Source organism: Sceloporus undulatus, chromosome 3 (genome assembly GCF_019175285.1).
Source record: "Sceloporus undulatus isolate JIND9_A2432 ecotype Alabama chromosome 3, SceUnd_v1.1, whole genome shotgun sequence".
NCBI lineage: Eukaryota > Metazoa > Chordata > Lepidosauria > Squamata > Phrynosomatidae > Sceloporus > Sceloporus undulatus.
This window is the reverse complement of record NC_056524.1, coordinates 117,127,501-117,148,735: the sequence shown is the minus strand read 5'-3', so window position 1 is coordinate 117,148,735 and position 21,235 is coordinate 117,127,501.

Genomic DNA, 21,235 nt, shown 5'->3' with positions numbered 1-21,235 from the left:
AATGATGCATGTGTCCTAAGAGTCCAGAAGCCACACCAAAGCCACTCTCCAGTCCTTAGGGCTGGAGCGTGCCTTTGGTGCGACTTCTGGACTCTTAGGACGTATGCATCAATGAAACACCATACCTCCACTGTGACTCGAAGCAGCTTTATTTTGGCTGTCTGTAACAGGCTTTTATTTCTTTATTAGATGTACATCCTGCCTTTTATCCATGGCCAGCATGCAAAGTGGCTTCCAGCACAATTAAATAACAACCACCAGTAAAAACACAACACGATAAATATTAAATTTAAAATTAAACAAGTCATACATTTAAAACACAGACTATATTAAACAGTTCAAGGCACCTCAATAATCATATATTAAATTAAAATATATAAAAATAGAATGATAGAATCTTCGAATTGAAAGGGACAAGTTTCATTTAATTCAACCTCTTACAGTAATACACATCTAAAGCACTCCTGAAAGATGCCTGTTCAAGTCTGTTTGAAGACCTAAAAAAGAAACAAAAAGGAGAGTCCATCACTCTCCAAATCAATTTGTTCCACTGTCTTACAGATGCTGAGTAGATGGAGAGGAAGAACCCTTTTTTTTGCCTCCCCCCATACATGTACACCATCTCATGAATACACTGCCTGTGACTGCCAATTACCTCCCTTGTCCAATCCAGCTGTCATCCCAGCTGGGGATGCCCAGTGTGATTGGCCAAAAGGTCACATGAATGATACCATAGTGAATCACTGCACCCACATTGGCAAAGTACAATCATGGAGGCCTCCCATACATGCTCCTTCTTCCCTCCATCACATCATGGACTCCTGCTGCATTGTCCAGTTTGTGTGTTTTTTAAAAATTACATTCATTGCATTATTGGCAGCCTATTGTGTTTGTTGTAATTTCACTTCATGGGGTATGTGATGGCTTGAGGTGAAGGGTCGATGGTGCAGCCACTTGTGCACCTGTACACTCAACAAAAGAAAAAAAAGTACAGTGAGTAATGGTGTTGGTGGCTGCATCTCACCAGGCTAAGGGTACATGATCCAGACTATTTCTGTATGCTGCTTGGGCCTTCCTGTATTTTCATTTCTTTTTTACTTTTTAAGGAGCAAAACATCTCTAATTCTTCCACAATTTTCTTTTCTTTTATTTGTTCTTTCTTCCTTTCTTCTGACTGTATTTTTTATTAATGTTCCTCTAATAACCGCCTTACTAGTGTCCCATTGTATTTATTTATTTATATCAAGTTTTAAAGTTTGTAGCACCAAAAAACAAACTGTCTCAATCTTCTTCATGACATCACATCAAATGTTTATAAATGGCTAGCATGTCATCGTTCATCATCCCTTCTCCATGCTAAACATACAAAGTTGACTAAGTCATTTCTCAGGAGCTGTTTCCAGATGTTGGATCACATGAATAGCCTAAGACCTTTTGTTGTGCCTACTATGTAGCAATAAGGGTGGCAGAAATTACTTATTATGCTCTTCTATTCTGCTTCAGGACTTCCATCCAACAGAGCTTTTCTGAGTGGTAAGGAAACTATTGGAGTCATGCTCAGAGAGGGCAGGATTAGAACACTTGGTTGCCTGCCATGGTAAATATGCCAGGCACTTTGAGCCAAATGTCATATGCATTCATTCAGAACTTGATGTTACGGTTATTACAAAGTATAGGGAATTATCTAGTGCATCATCTGGTTATTTTTGGGGAGATCAGTTTTAGTTGTTGCAGCCTTATGACCTGGACAAGATGCTTGAATTGGTCCATCCTGTCACAGGTAGTCTTGACTCTTGCCCATCTTGGCTCTTATAAGTGAGCTGATGTAGATTGATTGGGTGAATCCAATCAGTGGTAAATGTTTCACTGTGATAGGAAGAAGTGTGTGCTGCCTCGAAGGAGAATGTAGTTAACTCTCTCCTGCAGAAGATCTCCTTGGACCCAGGTTTATGAAAACAATCACCCTATCAATAATATCCCATATTTGTGAATAGTCCTTGAATTTGTAGGCTGGGCAGCTTCAAATGTTCTTGGACAAAATTGATTATGTAGACTCATTTCAGTCTAGTTTTAGGCCAAGGTCATCATTAGGCTGCAACAACAGTATCAAGACAGTCTTGGTTACTCTGACTGATGACCTACTCCAGGGGAGAGACAGGGGAAGTGATCCTCCTGGATCTCTCAATGGCTTTTGATAAATTGATCATGGCATCTTACTGTATTGGCTCTGGTGGATGGGAGTAGAAAGTCAGTTCCAGAAAGTGCCATTGCAGGATGCCATAGCAATTGTGCTGTAGGATGCCACAGGGTTCAATTTTGTCCCCCATGCTGTTTATATGAGGCCACTGGGAGAGGTCATTAGTAGGTTGGGGGTTAGGTTGTGCACGCGCTGGTAACCTCACGCCTTGACTTCTGTAATGCACTCTACATGGGGCTACCCCTGTGCTTGACTCGGAAATTACAGCTGGTTCAAAACATGGCAGCCAGGCTTGTCTCTGGAACATCTAGGAGGGACCACATTACTCCGGTTTTCAGGTCCCTCCATTGGCTGCCTATCAGCTTCCGGGCCCAGTACAAGGTGTTGGTTATCACCTTTAAAGCCCTAAATGGCTTGGGTCCAAGCTATCTCAGGGACCGCCTCCTCCCGTACAATCTTCCCCGTGCTCTCCGGTCCTCTGGGAGGAACTTACTGCAGCCTCTAAAATCTAGGCTTGCGGCGACCTCCCAGAGGGCGTTCTCTGCTGTCGCCCCCAAACTCTGGAATGACCTGCCGAATGAGATCCGTCAGATAACATCATTAGACAGCTTTAAAAAAGCGGTCAAGACGGATCTCTTCCGGCAGGCCTTTCCAGATTAACCATCCAGGCCCAGGTTCCCTGATTCCCTCATTCCTCCCGTGGCCCCATCTTAGTGATGGTTGAGGATCAACAGAGGGATATCAGGGTTTTTAGTTTTTAATTGTTGTTTTTATGCATTGACATTGTTTAATACTGTTTTAAGGGGGGAGGGATAAAGTGTTTTTAATTGTTATATTTTATATTTTACTGTTGTCAACCACCCGGATTGGTTTGCCATAGGGCGGTATACAAATAAATATTATTATTATATATTATTATAGGTGCTATCAGTATTCTGACAACAGCTCTCTTCTCCTTGTTATCAGAGTCAGCTGGGGCTATGGAGGTGCTGGAACAGTGTCTGAATGCTGTACTGGGCAGGATGAAGTTGAATAAACTGAAGCTGAAACCTGCTGAGATGAAGTTTCTGTGGATTGATGGTTCTCAAGTCTGGGAATTGGATAGGTTGTCTGCTCTCAGTGTGGTTGTACTCCTCCTGAAGGAGCATCTGTGTTAGAGTTTATTTTTTGTTACTGGAGGCTCACAGAGCCTCAGTGGCACAGAGTACTTGGGACCAGCTTCGATTGGTCTGCTAGCTATAGACTTTCCTGGACAGGGTAACTTAGGTCCGATACAGACCACCAGGATGTGACATCCTGGCGGCAATAGTAGGACTCAGGAGCACGGACCAACCACACACTCCCAAGCACTACTATGTTCAGACGGCGCCATTTTTGAGCGGCACCACCCACACAGGGCCCATCTGAGTGCCCACACATCTCTGATAGGAAGCGACACCATAAGGGCTGTGATGTAGCCCTTACAACACCGCAAAAAAAAAAAAAAGCCACTCTAGGAGGCTTCTTTTTTACTGCACACCTGCACCACATGGTTTGGGTGCTCCAGTACAGCTTCCTGATTAGACTACTACAATACACCCTAGATGGACTGCTCTTGAAGAAGACTCAGAAACTGCAGCTGGTGGAAAAAGTAGCAGCTAGACTGCTCAGTGGGATTCCATTCAGATATCATATAACACCTGTTCTGAAGGAACTGCATTGGCTGCCTAGAAGTTTCTGTTCTGAATTAAAGGTGCTGGCAATAACATTTAAAGCCCTAAATGGCTTGGTACCTTGATACTTGAGGGAGTACCTGTCTCTATGAATGCCTGCCTGAGAATTGAGGTCTATTGGTTATTTTCCTCTGTCTCCCATCTGCAGGAGAAATGCATTGTGAGAAAGGGCCTTGTCTGCAGTGGCACTCCAATTGTGGCTCTCTCTCCCTCTGATTGGTGCCACCATTAGTATTTCAGTGCCAAGTTAAAACAGAGCTTTTTATTAAACTGATTTTATGAAGGCTGCACATTTTTATAGTTATACTGTTTTAACTAGTTTAAAATTATGTTTTTTAAATTGAAAAACAATTTAATTTTTTTTACTTTTTAAAACATTTGTAACTATTTAGTTTGTTTAAGCTGATTTTATTTTAAACCACCTTGAGCTCTTTGAATAAAGGGTGGGATATAAATATTTTTTTGTACATAAAAATATACTAAATATTGTATAAGACCAACTTTCATGGACTCATTATGACATGTGAAAGAGATCTATAGATGTGGTTATTAATGCATGAAGGACCCTCTCCATGTGCCTGGAAACCTCAAGGGATCTGAAAAGGTTCTTTTCCCCGATTTGCTCCACTTATTGTGATGCCATAATAACATCTGACTTTTAATTGTAGCAAATAAATTTCATTACATGTATGCAGAAATAGGAATGAGCACAACAAGATGTAATTATATTTTTTTAATTGTTATTCATAGTTGGGGGTTAAAGGTAACTGATGAATCAATTTAGAAATATCATTCACTGTGCCTTGAAACGGTGAAAGAAGTGTTGAACTGGTTTTGGTGTCTAATTAATATAAATAAATCCATTATGAAAACTATGACAAATTAGATTATGCTTTCTTCTTTCTTTTCTTTTCAAAGTCTGATAGAAGAGCTAGGTAGCTGCATATTTTCCTCTAAGGCCTTGACAAAGCTCTGCTATAAACAAGTCAATCTGATTGCTTTTAGCAGGTCTCTGCCACCCACTTCATACCTGGAAGTCAAAAGTTCAAGTACATGCAACACAATTGAATTAAATCTCTGAGTCACTTTCAGTTTCCAGACAACTCAGATTTGTTTTGTTAAATTCTGAAAGAAAACATTGCATAAGATAGATCATGGAAGTATCATGGCTTGGAAGCAGTTTTGCTTTACGGATAACATGGTATGGGGAGGATATTTTGAAGGCTGGCTTCTCCTCCTTCTGGCCATGTGGCAATTGGGAGATTTTCAAAGTCCAGGAAATTTAAAGTCCATTTGCTAATCCAGTCCTAATGTTTCCTGACTGTGAGATACCACATTGTAACTGCAACAGGGGAATCCTGAGCCAGTGGACTGGAGCCTTCAACCAAAGTAAAACTTTTCTTCTTCTTCTTGAATTTGGACTGGATTAGCATGTTTTACCTCTACACCTACCAAATTATTCCTGAGGCAAAACATGGAGGCTTCTTGAGAAATCCATTGTCTTCTGCCTACAAAGAGGCCTGTGGTCTCACAGGAATGGAGACATACTGGATTGCAAGAGAGGAGTCCTTGTGAAGATGCAAATGGCACATGGCCAGAAAGAGGAGGAACCAGCCTGCAAAATACCCTCCCCATACTATCTTAACTAAGAACAGAAACAACAGAATGCAGGCATCTTACTAACATGTCTAATTTTTCTCCTGTTTGGTTTGTAATGTCTTGCCTGATTAAGAAGCCAGTGGAGCTTTGAAAGCTTGCAACAAGTATATTGTGCATTTCGGCCAGCCAATAAAGGTATCACTGTTTGGTGGATTTTAGCAGAATTAGCACTATACCTAAAGTCAGCTCAAGAATCTATTTTGCAACATAACTCTGTAGAGAATGTGCTACGCTTGAACATGTGGGGGGTCCTCTCTGATTGTAGGAATCCATACTGAGAAAGTAAAAATAAAAAGAAGGAGCGGTGGGCTTCCACCCCATGTCTCCCTGAATTGCTGAGACAAATGTTTGACTTCATTTGTTATCAGCTGTTGAAAGTTGGTTACAAAGAGTGTAATGATCTGTGAACATAACTTACACAGGGCTTATTTTCCACCTGTTGGGAAATGTAATATGTAGTACTGGATCACTCAAAACAGAGTAATCAGATTGGTGAGGCTGAAGCTGAACAACACCAGTTCTATGGCTATTTACACACACACACACTCACTCACACACACTAGAAGAGAGAGGAAAACAAGCTTAATTTTCTTTGTGAAGTATATAAAGTACCTTTATTCACTTATGAACTACTTGTTCATAATCAACCACATGGACCTATGGAGCAGAGAGAAGAAGTAAAAATGGCAGTATCCATTTGCAGTACTGAATCTAGGGGAAAAGAGCAGCTATTGCCCTCCTGGAAGAGTTGTATTTGCGCTTTTCTCCACATTCCAAAACTGTAGGCAGATGCTGCTGACACACTTTGTGAGTGACCTCTGCCACTAAAGTACCTACAGGGATGCACACCAGAACTATGAAGCTGCCTTACTTAGTGCGCATGGAAGAGCTATACCAAAAGATACTGAAAAAAGGTACTCATTTTGCAATGAATTAAAGAGAATATATATTGCCAACTAGATTCCACCCTATATATCTATTTTACATAGACAGATAAATAACATGGGATTGGGAAGAACAGCTGATTCTGACCAGCTAACCAGTTTTGGATGGTCTGCAGTAGTGCAGGTACACTTGAATAGCACCAGCACATCTGTTGAGTTAGAAGCCAGATTGAATTATCCTTTATTTTTCTGTCCCTGCTGATTCAGCTGCAAGGCAAGCACATACAGTTGGTTAGTTGCTTTCTCAAATCTTGTATTATCAAATCTTACATTACTTACATACTACTTATATTGTGCTATCAGATAGCATTATTTAGTTTCTAGATGTAATGTGCAAACCTGATAGCAGTCCATTGCTTCCTTTTGTGATAAGTTCTTTAGCTTGTTTTTAAAACACCTTCCTGCTGTTATATGTTAGGACATTTTGTAAAGTTCAGTGGCACATAGATGTTTCCTTGCCTGAATAATACTCAGCTGGCACTTGTTTGTAACAAAGGACAAACACCCACTGTGTTCCCAAGGTTCTTTTTCCAGTTACAGGGCCCTTAACAAAAGGTCTTCATGGCACATAACTTACTAGCCTGCTGTTTTTTTGAAAAGAGCAGAGTTTGAGGATTATTTAATCCAGTATGACATATAGACTGGGTGCTTTTGTGTGCAGTATCACTATTCAAACTTCATACTTTCTGTGTTACATAATTGTCTCAAGTGGCATGATGCACTGAATGTCAGACAGGCCTCAGAAGCTTGAAAAATTACTTTCATTTGACTAGTTCTGAGACCAGTGTATTGCAAAATGGCAGGGGGTCAAATAAAAGTTTCACTGTTTCCTTTGTTACCTAGTATGAATATTTGGAATGTCCAGAATTCAAGAGCTGATTTTCTGGATCAAACTAAATCTCAGTTCAGGAAATAATGATCACAACTTAGTGTGAGTCTAGAATTTATCCAGACTCTAGACACAACCAGTTTGTACAGTTTCAGGCAAGTGTGTGTGCGTTCGCATGCATGTGCTGCAGCCCCTAACATTAATTAAGTTTTCCCCTCTCTCCCCTCCCTCTCTCTCTTTTCCATAAGACACACATGAATAATGAATGTAAGGTTCAGGCCTAAATCCTATTACTTAAGCCAAACAAGAGTAGATCTATTGAACAAACTGTTACTTCTTTCTTTTAGTTAGTCTCAAAGGTGCTCAAGATCTCCCTACAAACTGTTGAATGGTGAGTCAACATATACGAGTCAACATACGTGGATCCCATCAATTTAATGGGATTACTTGTTGTTGTTTTTTTGTTTTTTTATTTATATACCGCTATTCCAAAGATCATAGCGGTAAACAGCAAGTAAGCTAATTAGCAACTTCAGATGAGACTGACAATAGGATTCAGACCCCGGTGATCTTGTGCATATCTGCATGCATATAAAACCTGCTCCACAGTTCTTGCATTCTTTCTAGTTCAGGGTAAGAAATGTGCAGCCTCTTTTCACTAAAAACTAAAAACATTGCAAATGTGCTGAAACACACAAAAACATTCAACTCATACAAGCCTCCTAGAACTCCTTGCTACTGCCCAAATGCCTCTATGTTCTTTACAGCCCCTAGCATGAAACGTGTTCCGTTCAGTTGTCATTTTGACAAGGTGCACAAATAGCTGCAAGGCATGTGGGGGGAAATTGGTCCTTGATCCCCACACAGTTAATCATTCCTGTTTTAGATGGTATCACACTGTTTTATGCATGCTATACTATCAGCCCATCCAATGTTTAGGGGTTTTTATTCTCTTAACAATTATGCCTATACGCATTCTTCTGGGAATTCATGACCCACTGGTCCCCCTCTGCTATCTCACTACATTCATGAAAAGCAGTTTTGCTAACCATACATTTTTGAAACATATGCCACTTTTCCCTCATGCTGACCAGGCTGCTAAAACACTATATTTCAGGCTGCTGCCAGCCACGTTGAAGAATTAATGCAGTTTGATATGGCTCCATCCTATGGAATCCTGACATTTGTAGGTTATTATGGCACCAGAGCTCTTTGATAGAGAAGACTAAATATCACACACAACTACAAATTCTAGAATTCCATAGCATTGAGCCATGACAGTTAAAGTGGTGTCAAACTGCATTAATTCTGTAATGTAGATGAAACTTCTGAGAGTGATTGAGGAATGACTACTCTTATCCAATAAAGTGCTAATCTCACAATTGTGGCTTCTGGATTCCACATCAGAGTGGTAAATTTGATGCCACCCCCTCCCCCCAAAAAGATAGAAAACTCATAAAAGAGCTATCAATTTTTCATCTTAGTTCTTTTATAATTTGGAGTAAACCCAATGCACTCACTGCTCTGCTGACTTGGAAGCCAGAAGCTGCCATTGATATTATACCATAAAGGTACATTCAGGACAGTACACTATATTGGGAAATTCTTGCTGGTTAGTTTTCTGCTGTAAAATAAAATTCACACTCCTGAGCCCTGATCGGGGATGGCTTAGTGCCGGGGAATGGCATGGGGCCACCTTGAGGACAGTGTGGCATGTGATAAAATGCATTTATACTTGGCCACACATATCCCCTGCCCGTGCCCAGATTGGGGGCAAAAGTGTGTGCGATAAGGTCCCAAGTTAGTATGCATAGGCTCAGATTGCCCCTCTCTCCTATTGATAAGTTACCATTTGTAGCCCTGATTTAATGTGGATTCAAAAGTTCTTAACTGATTGAACTGCATCCTGCTTTTTGCATACAATATTATTTCCTCCTGTATACTGCTTTTCAAAAAGTGTAGTTGCTTTTCTTTGCAAATGTAATAACAATCTCTTGTATTCTGTTCTGTCCATATCCCATGTAGAACTATGCTAGCCAAGTTTAATCAAGCAACAGGGCTATTCAAATATATTTTTAAGTATTAATGTATGCCAAGCTGGGGCTTAGTGAATTGCAGGGAGAGTTGGGAATGCCCTTACACTCCCTCAATAAATGCCAGCTGCAATTACCATATGTTTCATATAGTTGGGCACAGATTGTGCATTCCTCAGTGATTTTCAGGAACACTTATCTTTAAGTGTCATTCAATTGGCTTCCTCAGTAGCAGTATTCTACTAGCACACTCTACCTTTTAAAGCAGAAGAAGAGATATAAAGCCAGTGAGATACAACACTAAGCTTATTAGATCTATTGGAGCATCTCTCACTTTCTCATAATGGGGCCCTTACAAACTTCAAAATATCACCAAGTAATGGGATGTTATTGATGATGCATTATTTTTTTCTTGGCTATATCAGGTTTCATAGTGTCATTATTTTCTGTGTATGGTAGGTGTGAAGCTGAGTTATGAATACAGCTGCTACACAGTGAAATCTAACCCTCTTAGCTTTCTTTCTTTCTTTCTTTCTTTCTTTCTTGAAACACCAAATAGCTTTCCCCTAAAATTGGTCACACTACCATGACACTACCTTTCCATGGTGATAGGATTGCATGCTCCTGTGAGGGAAAAGGCTACACTGCTTGCAGCAGTGCTGCTGCTGGGATCTCTCATGTCAAACAGGCTTTTGCTGAGGAGTCACACTAAACAGCTATGAGTAGCAGCAGCAGTGGAAGGTGATGCTGGCAGAGGTTCTCACAGAGACAGCAAAACCATAGCTAACTCTTGTTACTAATGTGCACCGATAAGCCACTTTTGAATGTCTTTTACCATGAAAATTCTATGATGAGATGATCCAAAATGAAACAAGGCATAGTGCCAGAGACTGAGAAAGCCAGATCAGAAAGCACCCAGTGAGTTACTGGGGAAGAGCACAAGTACAAGGAGTGCTCTGGCTAATGATGCAGTTGGTCTCAGGCTGAAAGGTTGTTCAGCTGTTCACATACTCACAGATGAAAGGAGAGTCTGAAGCTGAACAACACATATTGTAGGGACATGGGATGTGAGAATAATGAATCAGGAGAAGCTAGACATATTAAAACAAGAAATGGAATGTATAAATATGCAACACTTGGGGCAAGCAAGGTGAAAAGGACAGGAATGAAACATTTTTGGTCAGATTATTATACAATGGGCCCATTCACACTGCATTTTAAACTGGTTTCCAAACCGGTGTAAATTGGGGATGTTTACACTTGTGCTGGGTTATCCTGGGGGTTGTTCACATTTGCACTGGGTTTTCCTAACCTGAATTCGGGAAGGCCCGGTGCAAATCCCCCTTAACCCAGGGTTTTTTAAGATGGGAATTTCAGAGGTTCTTTTCAAAAGAACTAGATTTTTGGCAGGAGCAGCCAATGAGAATTTACAAATCAATCCCATTCAGAGCTCCCCCCTCCTCCTCTTCCCCCTCTTCATCTGCCCCCCATCCATGCCTTAGATAAGCCTTCCTCCCCTTGTGCTCTTCCTCATTCTCCTCTTCCCCTTCCTCATCTGCCCCTGTCCAAGCTCTGGATCAGCCTTCCTCCCCATGCACTCTTCCTCCTCTTCCTCCTCCTCATCTGCCCCCCATCCATGCCTTGGATCAGCCTTCTTCCCCTTGCGCTCATCCTCTTCCTCATCTGCCCTCGTCCGAGAGTGCCAGGATCGAACCTCTCTCCATGGCATTGTGAGTGTGAATGGGAATCCGGGATAAAATGCCATGGAGAGATTTGATCATGACAAATCCATGAAATAACCCAGTTTCCACACTGGGTTATTTCTTTAGTGTGAATGGGCCCAATGTTTGGAAAGTAAGAAGAAATGAGAAATGTAGCAAAAGTGGTAAGAGGATATAGTGCAAAGTCTGAATAATATCGATAAGACTTCAGTGGAAACCTGTCAATATAACCATAGCCCAAATTAGTGATTCAACTGCAGAGGCAGATGAAGAAAAATAAGAACGATCATGTGCTGAGGTCTTGAAGGGAATTAACCAAAGCAGAACAGGTTGATAATGATAGGTAAGTGGAACAGTAGAAAACTGTAGAAACAGCAGAAAACAGTAGAACAGTAGAAAACAGCAGAACCAAAGATTGTTTGGGAATTTGGCCTAGTTTCAAGAAATGAAGCAAGAATGTGACTAATTTAATCTTGTGAGACCATCAGTTTTTTTCCATTGCAAATACGTACTTCAGGCAACCAGGGGAGAACTGTATACATGGGCATTACCTGATAGAAAATATAGAACTTAAATAGACAACATGCAAGCAAAATGATGCTCAAAATTCTAAAACAAAGACTTTTAACATATAGAAAACAAGAAATGACAGATGTCCAAGTGTGGTTTAGGAAAGGAAAAGGAACTAGGGATTATATGGAAACATAAGTTGGATGGCTGAGTGACCAAAGAATTCCGAAAGAAAATCAGTTTCTGTTTTTTAGATTATAGCAAAGCCTTTAATAATTTAGATCATAAAAATCTATGGCTCAGTCTTAAAGAAATCAGTGTGTCACATATATCATGCATAACCTTAACTCAGGACAAGAGGCCACTGGCAGGGCAGAATATGAAGAAACAGAATGATTTCTAATTGGCAAGCAAGTCAAGCAAGGCTGCATTTTGTCACCGTATCTGTTTAACTTGTGGAAAGCTAGACCACAAAAACCCATGGGGAGACCTTAGGCAAGTCACATTCTCACAGCCTCAGAGGAAAGCAATGGCAAAATCCTTCTGAACAAATCTTGCCCCCCCCAAAAAAAGTTATATGTTTGCTTTAGTGTCACCAAGAGTTACAAATCACTTGAAGGCACACACCACTAACAAACCTAGACCCATACAAAAGCCAGAATCATTTGCACCCCTACTATTTAACTGCTCAGCTTAGTACTGAAACATTAAAACCATCCAGAACACTGAATTTCTAATGGAAATTCCCAACCCCAATTGGAATGGGCAATATCTGTTCTGTGTGAGAGATAAAACATTTTAATTATCTCACACTTTACATGTGGGGAAAATAACAAATATATTTCCCACCCGTTTTAGGCACCTGAAAAATGATTATAATTTACTTTCCCACCCACGGCTTAAAAATATTTCAAAAATATAAAGATTCCCAAAAGCAAACCATTTTATATAAGGAAAAGCATTGTTCTTCACCACTGTATGTAATGGGACTTGAGCATCCACAGATTTTGGTATTCACGGGGGGTCCTGGAACCAAACCCCAGTAGATACCAAGAGCCCACTATAGTAGCAGAAAATAACAAAGACTTAGGATGACTGTTTGGGAAAGTTAAGGACGAAAGTGCTAAGGTATATTTGCAGCTGAACATTAAAGGAAAAAATAACAGCTGATTATTTATATAACTTTAAAGCAGATTATGGGCAGAAACAGATAAGATGGAAAAACTGTGGTGGGGGCACACCAGCACCATTTGCACCAGGGTCATGCACTCAGCCCCAATCTGAGGCACCGCCATAGTCCTGAACTGGGCTGCCAAAAAGGAGCAGATTTTTTTGCTTCTTTTTGGGCTGGTTCTTTTGTGAAGACGGAACGTCAGCTCAGTTCAGTGCTGCATTCAGAGAGTGCATCATCTAAACGCTACATCCTGGACATGGCAGGAAAAAGCATCATTTGGCCCATCTGTTTCGGGCTTCTGAAAACACTGAAATTGTTTTTCCATACTTTGGCTTAGTCATTAATCAGAATAGAGAAAGCAGTGAAGAAGACCAGGATTATCCATCCTTTATCTTTCTGATTTCTCTGTATGATTGTGAAAGCAGGACTGTGAAGAAAGCTGATAAGAAGAATATCAACTTGGTTTAAATATGGTTCTGAACAGTTGTAAGGACAATATAACACTGAATAATATTTGTACTTGCATTAAAAAAACCCAGGGTAGTACACTATTAAAATTGCTAAGAAAATGAGAAACTGCAGAGATTAATTTTTCACCCTCCACAAAGTATCCATTGACAAATTAGAATGGAAAACTTCAAAGTTTTTCTCTCTGGCACAGTCTGTGACTAATCTAGAAAGCAAAATGCAACTTTTTCCAACCATGGAAATAATTTAAGAAGTCCAACCTAGTTCCCTGACAATGTGGAGGAAAAGATGTTTTCATGAACCTACAATTTTATGCTTAATCCTTAATTTTTTCACTACCTCCTTTAAATTCCTTTAATGCCTTATGCAGTTAGCAAACAGTCAGAAGCTGGGTTCTGGATTACAGAAATAGAACAAACAGGGAAGAAGATTCCATTTAAAAAAATCAAAACCTTTTTTTAGGCAATGAAATCAAAATTATGGCGTACGCAGACGACATAGCATTAATAACGGAAGACCCTTTGAAAAACATTCCTAAAGCCATTGAAATAATTGAACAGTATGGACAGTGGGCAGGTCTAAAATTAAACAAAAATAAAGCAGCATTGTTAACACTGAATGTAGATGAGGGAGGAAAGAAGAAACTAAATGAGATAACAAATATACAAATACAGAAAAAAATCAAATATTTAGGCATTGTAGTCACTAACCGGAACTCAGAACTATTTGAAAACAACTATAAGAAAACATGGCAGGAGATAAAAAAGAAACTGTTAAAATGGTCTAAACTGAAATTATCTCTGATGGGAAAAATTGCTTTAATAAAGATGAATATTCTACCTAAATTAACGTACTATTATCAAAATCTGCCAGTGATACTAAACGAGAAAGTTTTTAACCAATGGAGGAAGGATCTACAGAAATTCATCTGGTCGAGAAGGAAATCAAGAATAAAGTGGAAGATAATGGTGGATGTAAGGGAAAGAGGAGGCCTGTCACTCCCAGATTTAAGACTATATTTTGATGCAAATTGCCTTGACTGGATTATGAATTGGATTAAATTGGAAAATGAAAATTTGCTAAACTTGGAAGGCTTCAACATTAGATACGGGTGGCACGCATATCTATGGTATGGCAAACTAATACAAAATAAAGAATTCAATGACCATATACTAAGAAGAGCTTTACTACGAATCTGGGCCAAATATAAAGGAAAAATTTATAGACATATCCCATTATGGGTGTCACCACATGAAGCCTTCATGAAGAGAAGTAAATTAATAGACAGGGGATGGTTGATATATAAAGATTTGGTGGAAAATGAGAATGGAAGAATACAAATGAAAAGCAGGGAACAATTGATACAGGAGGGAATAGAAATGGGTTGGTTTACATATAAGCAGCTTTTAGGGAGATTTAAAGATGACATGAAACAGTATGGAATAACAATGGAAAAAACAGAATTGGACATGATAATAATGAATGAAGATAAAGATAGTAAGGGGATGATATCTAAGCTATACAAAGTTTGCTTAAAAATAGATGTTGAAGAAGAAACTATCAAACCTAGTATGGTTGAATGGGCAAAAAATAGCGGCAGAAACATTAGATTAGAAGATTGAGAAAGAGCATGGGGTAAAGATCTAGAATTCACGGTGTGTGTTGACATTCGAGAAAATTATATAAAGATGCTACACAGATGGTATCTCCCCCCGGTTAGAATCGCCAAAATGTATAAAACTAGAGAGATAGATTGTTGGAGGTGTGGTAAGCAATTGGGAACCTTTTACCACATGTGATGGTCTTGTCCGGTAATACAAAAATTTTGGAAAGCGGTATATAATTGCATAAAAAGTATGTATAATATAAATGTGAAACTAATCCCAGAAACGTATTTGTTAAACATTGTCACTGACATAGAGGATAGAAAATATTTGAAGCCTGCACTCTACTTAATCACAACAGCAAGAATAGTAATCGCCAGAAATTGGAAAAACCAGGGAGAAATTGATGTAGAGGAATGGTTGATAAAAGCACTGGACGTGGTAGAGATGGATATGATTACCACACGTTTAAAGGATGCTGTAAAATATGAGGAAAACTATGAAGATATATGGATACCCCTATCCAAATTTTGTAAGAAATGTTGGTCATGACTTGGAGTTCTCCAATATATATGTATAGCCCGAGGTTAAGAAATGATAGGACGGGAAGAGTGGTAGTCTACCCTGAGGACAAATAAAAGAAGAGACGGTACTTCCCAGACGAATTTGATATAACAGAATAAATAAGATAAAGAAATGAGCAGTGGATACCATAGTACCTCCCAGATAAACAGTAATGGAAAAAGAGAAATTTAACGAGTGGTGCGGTAAGGAAAGCTGATTCAAATCGAGGAATGAAATAAGAAATTCATAGCTGTATAGATATAGAAAGAACTATAAAACCGATTGGAGGGATCTGAAACTGGAAGATTCTTTTATTTGTATGGTTTGATATGTCGATTTGTTTGGCTAAAGGTATTTATCCTTTTTGCTTTCTTTGTTTTCTCTTTTCTCTTTTATTGAGTGGGGAAGGGGCACATGAAATATGCTTATGAATGAGATATATCATTGATGACGCCTTTTCTATTTTTTTCCTTTTTCTTTCTTTCTTTGTGCTATGTGTTTAGTCTAAAAGAGTGTGTATATATGTATGTAAAGAGTATTTTTAAATAAAAAAATCAAAACCATTTTTATTGTTTAAAATTTATTTACATATTAATATCTTCACATAGAAAGTTACACATTATTTATATGGTTTGCTAATTAGCTGCATTGCATCTATTTTACAAGAAGTACAGCGCACCTGTGCTATACAGTGGTTCCTCGGGATACGAAATACCCAGGTTACGAAATTTCCGGGATACGAAAAAATCCCATAGGAAATAATTGTTCCGGGTTACGAATGTTTTTTCGGGTTACGAAAAAAATTTTGGTGCTTTTTGGCGCTATTTCACACGAAATCGCGGCTTTTCCCCATTAGCGCCTATGGGTTTTCGGCTTACGAAGGCTTTTCGGGTTATGAAAGCGGCCGCGGAACGAATTAATTTCGTAACCCGAGGCACCACTGTACGTGGGTGCACTATACACGGCTTCCTGTTTATGCAAAAGCCGTGCGACAATATAAACAATGGTGCTCACACCCATGACACATACCCTGCATCGCCACTGCATGCATGTGCCCCATTGCTTTCTATGGGGTGTGAGCATATGCAGATTTCCCCTTATGTGGGGGGTCCACATAAGGGGAGGGCCCACTGTATTCCTTTTGGTCATGGACACAATTTAACATGGCTACAGGAAGCAAAATTGTTGTTGTTGTTGTTGTTGTTGTTGTTGTTACCTCCTATGAAAGTCTCAGGCTTTTTGAGAAAACTTCCTTCTGTTGGCAATTGGAGAGAACTGTTTCCAGAGTCTTTTTCTCCAAATCTTTCATTCCTAAGGAAAATAAGCAAACAAAACACCCTGATTTCTTGTTTCTGACTTCTTTCTTTCTTCAGACACAGAGTGTGATTTCTTATTCCTCACATTTCTTTTGTCAGCTAACCCAAATGAATCAGTTTTTAGTTGGATTGTCTAACTGCTATCTAGTTAGAATCCTCTGGGTAATGCCATTTTAATACCTTATCTGTGATTCTCCTGGTCCTGTTGGTTATGCCACCAGGTGGAGATGAAGACAGTAAGAAGAAAAGGCTGCCAGGGGTAAGGCTAAGAAGGAAAAGCTGGTTTCTTCCATTAGCTTCTGGTCTATTTGGTCTATATTTGCAGACCGATGATAATAAAAATAGTGTTAATTTACTGATCTATCAAATATTAAATGTTTTGATTCTCTTGCTCCTATACGAACACCTGAACCAACATAAGCACATGATTGCTTGCTTATTGAAAGTAACAACTTGATTGTCAGATGAAGAGTTGCTGAAAACAGGGCTAAGACTGCTGCCACACTGCAGAATGAATGCAGTTTGACACTGCCTTGACTGTCATGGCTCCATCCTATCTATGGAATCTTGGGATTTGTAGTTTGCTGTGGCACCAGAGTTCTTTGACAAAGAAGGCTAAATATCTCACAAAGCTACAAATCCCAGAATTCCATAGCACTGAGTCATGACAGTTAAGATGATGTAAAACTGCATTAATTCTGCAGTGTAAATGCAACCCATGTTACAGAACATCTGTTAGGCCTCAGTTCAGTGTAACCTTCTTATCAATTACAATTAACCATTTGAAATTTTTACATACAGAAGTAGAAAATAAATGTGTTGTCTGGTGGATTACTACTTAGTCATGCCTGGGCAATTTAGGTGTTCTGAGGGTCACCTAATCAGCAATTTAACCATGAGCATAAAATAAGGATTATAAAAATTATCAAGCAAGTCAAGAAAATGTAACAATTGTTATATGACTGAGTGGAAAAATCAATTCACATAATTTGTACATTTTAAAAAATAATAAGAACTGTAATATATTTTTGTGTGTACCTTGGTGCAGTAAGTTATACAGCCAATAAGACAACTTTTGTTTTATTATCAGATGAACATGGTATGGTGTATACTGTCAGATTACAACAGCATAGATCAGAACAATGCCCATTGCAATGTTTATGTGGGTGAGAATTTGCCTCAGTTGGTACATCAATGAGGAATGGATAATGTAATTGCCCGAAACAGTTAAAAGGGTGAAATCACTTCAGGCAGCATGCAAGCAATTTAGAAAAGCTAATATAATAAAAGCTTATATAAAATCCACACTATACATTTGTAAAAGGCACATTGTGCGTGAATGATGCCAAAGTCATTAAACAAATGAGTCAAAGAGAACATAAACGACAAAAAGACAAAATGGTTGAAAACACTTTATTCTTCCTAAATACCAGTATTACAGAGGAGGAGGAGGAGAAAAATTATTCTAAATGAAGATATTAGAAGAGAATACAAAATCTGACACCTCACACCCCAAAAAAACCAACATAGACTTCTGAAGAAAAATCCACCCTACTCATATTCCAAAATAGAACTCTCCTCCCTGTTCCTATTTCTGTCCAAAGTTGTGAGTTTATTTGTCTATACAAATAAACTTTAAAACCTGTAATGCATTTCATCAGTGCACACACCACTGCATGGCTACAACCATATTTACCACATATGTATGATTACAAGTATGCACTTCTTAAAAGCATGTGGAGACATACTTTAATCAATAAAAACACATATAACAGGACTGGGCAACATACACTTTATGAATCACAGGAAAAATGGATGCCAACTGCTCACAAAAGAATGACCTCTGACCCTTTGATACTTAATAAAATGGCCCCAAACTCAAATACCAATAGGCATCTGCTTGTTGTGAGAGTGGCTGCTGCCCACTCTTCCTACTATCCAAACCCTTGCTGGTCAATTTAGTTTAGAATGGTGGCTTGTCTGCCACTGTGAGATTTACCTGTTTTTTGGGGGGTCTTCCCACAAAACATTTGTGAGGGCCTGGAGATCATGGAGAGGGCTTCTCATGGAAATCAATGGCGGTGGCATGCAGTTGTTGATTTTTTTGTTTTGTTTTGTTTTTGTGATGTAGACTGCAAACAACTTACTGTAAGTCACACAGGATAGATGCTCAGGAGATAAGACATTAGAATACTGACTCAGACCCAGAAACATGTTGCTGGTCTATTATTCTTCTCAGTGGGGTTTTCCAAGAGTTGGGAAATGCACTGTTTGACCAGGAAAGATTAATTGTGAATATTCTTTCCATCCTTAGTCTTAATATGTCAAGACATTATTTCTTGTTATGGATGAAATAAATAGTATGGACTTGATATATTTCCAGTGATAATCCCCCAAGAAATATGTATTGTATTGATAATAATGAGAGCCAGCATAATGTAGTGGTTTGAGTGTTGGACTATGACTCTGATGACCAGGGTTCAAATCCCCACTCAAGTATTATTATTAAAAAACAAAACACTGGGTGACCCTGGGCAAGTCACACACTCTCAGCCTCAGAGGATGGCAATGGCAATCCCTCTGAAGAAACATTATTATTATTATTATTATGCTTTATAAAGTGCTGTAGAAACATGCAAAAAAAAAACCCAAAACCACCAACCCTATGATAGATTCACCTTAGGGTTGCCGTGAATTGAAAATTACTTGGAGGCACACAACGACCACTACAATAAATGGATAATAATATCTCCCCAGCATGTTCATGCTAAAGGAATGTGTGGAAGGAGTAGGCATTTTGCCTTAGGGAAGAATTGCTTTCCTGCAACATTCCAAGATGAATACTCTTCTAAACAAGGTGCACATATCTCATGACTGTTTTTGTTTCTGCATGAAATACTTTTTCTGATTTCTGTTACTTCCATAACATTGAATTTTGGTTGTGCAACTTTAGTGTGCACCTACCAAAGCTGCCTACTTCGGAGATTTAAGTAAAGTATACAGTAGAGAATAAATACAAATGTGTACAAATTTATGGTGTACATGAAAATCCACACCAATATACATGTCAGGGCAGAAAGCAAATCTTGCAGTCTGAGGAACAGTTAATGGAAATAAAATAAAACAAGAACAAGCAAGGCAGTTTTCAGCATCCCCAGCCAGAGCTAGACACTATGCCACTGAAAGCAGCAAGTCTTTCTCCACTTTCATGTTAACATGAACTAAAACAGAATAGATGTCATTATGTCATCAGACTCCTAGTTTACTCATTTTCATGACAGTTTATAAAATGTAGTGCTGAGGGAAACTGAGAGAAGATGATATCATGAAATGTGTCTTGTTTTACTGCAGGTTCCCCATGCATCAGAGAGTAGGAGTGCATTTCCAGTAAAGTATATATCTGTATTATAACCAGAAGCCTAAGCAGATACACCAAAGACAAAAAAATATATTAATAACAATTGAAGATGTAGTCACAATCTGAGACTACCATACTCAAGTACTGTATTAGGGTGGCAGGATCCAGAGGAAGAGAGCGCTCTTTTCCCCTGAGACCCTGCCACCCTGATTTACTTATTTATTTATTTAGGTATTTATATCCCACCCTTCAGCCCTAATGGCTCTCAGGGCAGCTTACAATTATTATTTTTAATCAGATAGTTCCCTGCCCTCAGGCTTACAATCTAAAAGACACGAAACAAAAGGAGAAGGGAATGATGGAGGGAAAGGGGATGAGGTCCAGTGGTTCTTCTCTCCCTCTGAGGCCTGGACCAAGACAGATGGATTGGAGGGAGGGCTCTTCCTTCTTCCAGGCTAGTCCTGATGGCTTGAGGGACTCTTTCCAGGATGGCAAGGGTGGAGGAGCGAGAAGGGAGTGCTCCTGTTCCCTGTCCCTCCCACCCTGGAATTGGCTGCCATGCGAGGGGTAGGGTTATTTGCAGTTTTTCCACATTCACAGGGGTCTTGATCTCCTAACCCCTGCAAATGTGGAGGGAGGACTGTAGATATACCTGTACTTCTTTCTGTTCTGTGTAAACAGTTTTGAACTCTAGGGAAAACATTGTAACAATTTAAGAAGTGTTTTAAATAAGAAATGAAGTTGCAGTCCTATGGGTAGTTAACTGAAAGGAAGCCCCATGAGATTCAGGCAGATTTAGCTCAGGAAAGAGATTGGCAAATTTGCAGGGAAAGTGTAACTACTGAGTGGCTGCATCTTTTTTTTCCCTTCTACCTTTGCCTACCCCAGCAACATATATACTGCTTACTTATTCATTAACAAGTATTAATGATAATGAGGTAAAACATGAAAAAAACACTTCATTTGATACTTCTACAATTGCACTGAAATCAAGAGTGAAAATCAACTGGCCCTCCAGATGTTGCTGGACTACAGCTCCCAGCATTCATCACCATTGTTTTAGCTGCCCTGGGCTGCTGGGAGTTGTGGTTCAACAACATCTGGAGGGATGCACAATTACTGACTCTCCTTGAAATATAAGTTTTG